Source organism: Gossypium hirsutum, chromosome A02, assembly GCF_007990345.1.
Source record: "Gossypium hirsutum isolate 1008001.06 chromosome A02, Gossypium_hirsutum_v2.1, whole genome shotgun sequence".
Lineage (NCBI taxonomy): Eukaryota > Viridiplantae > Streptophyta > Magnoliopsida > Malvales > Malvaceae > Gossypium > Gossypium hirsutum.
The window spans coordinates 11,702,358-11,708,357 of NC_053425.1; the positions used below are offsets into that span (position 1 = coordinate 11,702,358).

The following is a 6,000-nucleotide window of genomic DNA, read 5'->3' on the forward strand; positions in this document are numbered from 1 at the left end:
TTAATTCCAAATATATTAATAAACATTATGGACTAATTGAAATTCATTCTAATAATGATATGAGAAGATCGTATGAGAATAAAACAAAATTCAGGGATTTTTCTGATATAAAAGACCCCCCCAAACTTAAGATGTACATTGCCCACAATGTACAATGATAGATATAATGAAAAGGATAGATTCATAATCATAGGATAGGGAGAGAAGTGAAACTTCCTGAATGATGAATGAATTCCTTGAACTGGAGTTTTGGAGGATAATCGGTGTGAGAATGGAGGAAGATACTCTTTCTAACTGTGTTAAAATCAAGAACTCTTTAAGAGGTACCACTGAAGCATAATTACTCGTAATGAAATAGCCGAAGAGTAAAAATTGTAAAAACTCAAGATGAAATAGTATTAAAAGGAAATAAAAATAATAATTTCAAAACATAGAGATAAAAAGAAAATAAAATAAATAATAGGTGTTTATAGAGAAATTGGGGCACACGGCCGTAGGGCACGCCCGTGTGCTCTAAGCTCAGCCCATGTGTTTCATAATTTTTGAAATTAGGCGTATTGGTGTACACGGCCATGTTGTACGGCTGTGTCGATCTTCGTTCGCTTCTCCCACACCCGTGTTAAATTGACAGGTTTACCCACGGTTTCAAAACACGGGCGTGTCACATGCCTGTGTTATTTTGGCAGTTTCACCCACGGCCATTTCTTACGGCCGTGGTGACTTATCGCATCCCGTGTTGGGGAAGGAATTTTTGCCCAGTTTTCACACGGCCGTATCGCACGGCTGTGTTGCATCCCATGGTATGTGCACGGCCTACGGCACACCCGTGTGTCTGGCCGTGTGGTTCTGAAAAGCCTATGTTCAATGATTTGGTTAGTATGTTAGATTTTAAAAGCCAAAATTTAAAGAAAGTAATATTGTTAGTGCTCGGGTTGCCCTCCCGAAAAGCACTTATTTAAAGTCTAAGCTAGACTTTACCGTGTGAGTACACTTAAGAAGATTCGTGGAGCCGTAGCTCCTCCTTGTCATCTTTAAATTTCTCACCGTTGTAAGGTTTGAGGCGATGTCCTTTTACTTTGAAAGTACCTTGCGATGGGTGACTTATTTCTACGGTGCCGTATAGGAAAACTGTTTTGACTACGAACGGACTTGACCATCGTGATTTAAGCTTCCCAAGAAATAATTTGAGTCTCGAGTTATATAATAGTACAAGATCTCCAACTTTAAATAGATTATTTTTTCTTAACCGAGCATCATGGCGTCATTTCGTTCCTTCCTTATATAGTCTTGAATTTTCATATGCATAGGTTTGTCATTCGTCTAACTCGTTTAACTGTATTAATCTGTTTTCACTTGCAAGTTTGGGATCAAAGTTTAAAAATTTTATAGCCCAGAATGCTTTGTGTTCTAACTCAAATGGTAGATGATAACTTTTTCCATAAACGAGTCTGTATGGTGATGTCTCTATGGGGGTCTTAAACGAGTTTTCACTTGCAAGTTTGGGATCAAAGTTTAAAAATTTTATAGCCCGGAATGCTTTGTGTTCTAACTCAAATGGTAGATGATAACTTTTTCCATAAACGAGTTTGTATGGTGATGTCTCTATGAGGGTCTTAAAAGCAGTTCTATAAGTCCATAATGCGTCATCTACTTTCATTGCCCAATCTTTCCTATTTAATCCTACCATCTTTTCTAAGATACGTTTCAGTTCTCGATTTGCCACTTCGACTTGGCCACTAGTTTGAGAATGGTAAGGGGTAGTTGTTTGGTGGTAAACCCTATATTTCTTGAGGGTCTTTTCAAATTGGGTGTTACAAAAATGAGTCCCCCTATCGCTGATGATTAATCTAGGTGTTCCAAATAGAGAGAAAATTTTTTTAAGGAAACATACCACTACTCTAGCATCATTTGTAGGCAGAGCTTGGTCTTCAACCTATTTAGACATATAATCGACAACTACTAAGATGTATTTATTCCTAAATGAACTAGGGAATGAACCCATAAAGTCGATACCCCAAACATCAAATATTTCACATGAAAGCATATATGTCTAAGGCATTTCGTCACGGTTAGAGATATTACCTATCCTTTGGCATTTGTCACAAGAAATAATATACCTGCATCGCTGAATGACTTGATCTGCACATATACGGAAAAGAAAAGGATCTTCCCAAAAGTAGTTTTTCACATCAGTAAAGAATTGTTTCTTTTGCTGATGTGTCAACCCTTTTGGGATAACGTTAGCGACTAAAAAATTCGCGATGTCTGCAAAACAAGGTACCTTCGAGTCAGAAATAGCAAAAAATTATTCTTCAGGGAACGAATCATTTATTTCCACTTCATTTAGCTCTTTAGTACTTGAATTTTCAAGCCTGGATAAATGATTAGCTGTGAGATTTTCTGCTCCTTTCTTATCTTGAATTTCCAAGTCGAATTCCTGCAATAACAAAATCTATCGAATGAGTCGAGGTTTTGCATCAGTCTTAGTTAACAGGTAGCGAAAGGCAGAATGGTCAGTATAAACGACAAATTTAGACAATATTAGATATGGCCTAAATTTATCGAATGCAAAAACTACAGCTAACAATTCTTTCTTCGTGGTGGTGTAGTTTTCCTATGCGGCTGTCAAAGTTTTGCTAGCATAATAAATAGGTTGAAAGTGCTTGTCCCTTTGCTGTCCCAAGACTGTACCTACTACAAAGTCACTCACATCAAACATTAGTTCAAAAGGTAAATTCCAATCAGGTGCTATTATAATTAGAGCATTAATCAATTTATCCTTTAGAGTATTAAATGATTCTAAACATTCCTGATCAAAATTAAAGAGCATATCCTTTTCTAGTAATTTGGTCAAAGGCTTAGCTATTTTAGAAAAATATTTGATAAATCTTCTATAAAACCCAGCATGTCCTAAAAAACTTCTAATAGCCTTAACCGAACTAGGATGTAATTTTTTAATGATTTCGACTTTAGATTTATCAACCTCAATCCCTTTACTAGAAATTTTATGTCCTAACACAATACTTTCTTGAACCATAAAATGACATTTTTCCCAATTAAGTACAAGGTTAGTTTCCTCACATCTTATTAGAACTCGTTTTAAATTTTTAAGGAAAAGATGGAAAGAGTTACCGAATATCGAGAAATCATCCATAAATACCTCCATGATATCTTCTATGAGTTCATCAAAGATAACCATCATGCAGCGCTAGAACGTAGCAAGAGCATTACATAATCCAAAAGGCATTCTTCGATAAGCAAATGTACCATATGGACATGTAAATGTCATTTTTTCCTGATCTTCAAGGGCTATTAGGATTTGGAAATAGCCAGATAGCCCGTCTAAGAAGCAGTAGTACATGTGCCCTGGTAGTTTTTCCAACATTTGATCAATGAATGGCAAGGGGAAGTGATCTTTTCTCGTGGCATCATTTAGCTTCCTATAGTCAATGCAAACTCTCCAACCTGTGACTGTCCTAGTTGGAATTAGTTCATTCTTCTCATTGGCTACCACAGTCATGCCTCCTTTGTTAGGAACAACCTGCACTGGACTTACCAAGAACTGTCAGAAATAGGATAAATAATTCCAGCATCTAGAAGTTTAATTACCTCAGCTTTAACTACTTCCTTCATGCTAGGGTTTAGTCGTCTTTGAGCTTGCACACATGGTTTATTCATCTTTCATTAAAATTTTGTGGGTGCAAAAAGAAGGGTTGATCCCTTTAATGTCAGAAATTTTCCAAGTTATGGCCTTTTTATGTTCTTTTAATACTTGGATTAATTCCTCTTTCTCCTTGGGTTGCAAATTAGACTCAATAATAACTAGTAATGTAGAATTATTTCCAAGGAATACGTATTCCAAGTGATTTGGTAATTGTTTGAGTTCCAGTTTGGGAGGTTCTTCAATAGAGGTTTTTGCTTAAAATCATCGTTCCCTTTAATGTCCTCATATTCTGCTTGTCTTTGGGAAGTTTCATTGAAGTTCAGTTTAGCTTTTATTTTACCTGTCTCAGAATCATCGTCATCTATCTCCACTCCTTGGGCATGGCATAGTTCCAACGTGTCCTTATGTATGATTTCTTGAAAAGAATCTTGAGCAGCATGATCAATAGAGTTAATAAAATAGCATGAGTCATCCTGTTCCCTAGAAAATCTCATAGCATCATAAATTTTAAAAACGATTTCTTTGTCACCTACTCTAAGTGCCATTTTACCATCACCCACATCAATAACAGCCCTAGCAGTGGCTAAAAATTGACGCCCTAAGATTAAAGACACTTCAACATCTTCATCCATATCAAGCACAACGAAGTCAACAGGGAATATAAATTTATCTATTTTTACAAGTATGTCCTCTATAATACCCCTAGGATATTTAATAGATCTATCAGCTAGTTGAATACTCATCCTAGTGGGTTTAGGTTCCCCAAGACCAAGTTGTTTAAACATTTTATATGGCATCAAATTAATGCTAGCACCTAAATCAACTAGTGCCTTATCAACGTTAAAACTACCAATTAAGCAGGGTATAGTAAAACTTCCTGGATCTTTTAGTTTGGTTGGTAGTTTGTTTTAGAGTATAACCGAGCATTCCTCGTTAAGTTCCACTGTAGATAAGTCTTCAAACTTCCTTTTGTTTTTTAGGAGCTCTTTTAAAAATTTTGCGTATGTAGGCATCTGCGATATAGCTTCAACAAAAGGTAAGTTAATATGTAGTTGTTTAAAAAGTTCAAGGAATTTACCAAATTGTGCATCCATGCGGTCTTTCTTCAGCTTTTCTAGGTATGGAATTAGTGGTTTGTATTCCTTCGGCATTGGGTTGCAATTGCTTTCAGATTTTACCTCCTCTTCTTTGCTTCTGTCAGCTTCTTATTGTGGCTTCTTTTCCGATTCAGCTAACACTTTCCCACTCCTCAGTGTAACTGCTTTCACATGTGCTTTTGGATTGGGTTCAGTGTTACTAGGTAGATTTCCTGGTGCTCTTTTTGAAATCATCTTAGCCAGCTGTCCAATTTGAGTTTTGAACCCTTGGATCGATGCTTGTTGATTTTTGAGTGCTGTCTCGTTATTCTAAAAACGAGTCTCTAACACCGAGATGAATTTGGTTGGTATCTCCTCAAGTTTCGACTTTTTCTCCTGCTGGTATGGTGGTTGTTGAAAGCCTTGGCCTCCCTATGAAAAATTTGGGTGATTCCTCCAACCTGCATTGTAAGTATTGCTATAAGGATTGTTTTGAGATCGAGAATTATTACCTATGTAATTTAACTACTCGTTCTCCATGTTGTGGCCATAAAGTGGGTATTCTGAATTGCTCGATCCACCTCTATTTGCTTCACACTGCATTACTGGGTAAACCTGTGAAGAACTAAGGAAACCATCAATTTTCTTATTCAAGAGTTCTACCTGATTAGAGAGCATGGTGACCGAATCGACGTTGTAAACACCAGTTGTTTTCATTGGCTTTATCCTCATGACTTACCACTGATAGTTATTCAGTGACATCTCTTCTATAAATTCATAGGCATTTTTAGGTGTTTTATTATTAATGGTTCTGCTAGCAGCTGCGTCAACCATTTGTGGAATCGAAGGATTCAAGCCATTGTGAAAAGTTTGAACCTGTAGCCAGAGTGGTAACCTATGGTGAGGGCATCTTCGCAAAAGGTCCATATATCTCTCACATGCATCGTAGAGTGTTTCTAAATCCATCTACACAAAATAAGAGATATCATTACGTAATTTAGCCATTTTAGCCGGCGGAAAATTTTTTAATAAGAACTTTTCGGTCATTTATTCCCAAGTAGTGATTGACCCTCGTGGTAACAAGTTCAACTATTGTTTCGCCTTATTCCTTAATGAAAAGGGAAACAACCGAAGGTGAATAGAGTCATCAGAAATGCCATTTATTTTAAAGGTATCGCAAAATTATAGGAAATTTTCCAAATGAGCGTTGGGATCTTCATCCTGCAAACCATCAAACTGAACAAATTATTGTATCATTTG

At 36.6% G+C, this 6,000-nt stretch overlaps 1 non-coding gene across 1 annotated transcript; it reads left to right on the forward strand.

Annotated features, from left to right (window-relative positions):
• Positions 1–5,632: 5,632 nt before the first annotated feature.
• LOC121217604 (small nucleolar RNA R71) lies at positions 5,633–5,739 on the forward strand. The gene has a single exon (XR_005913753.1). It is a non-coding gene; the product is annotated as a small nucleolar RNA R71 (small nucleolar RNA).
• The last annotated feature ends 261 nt before the right edge of the window (positions 5,740–6,000 follow it).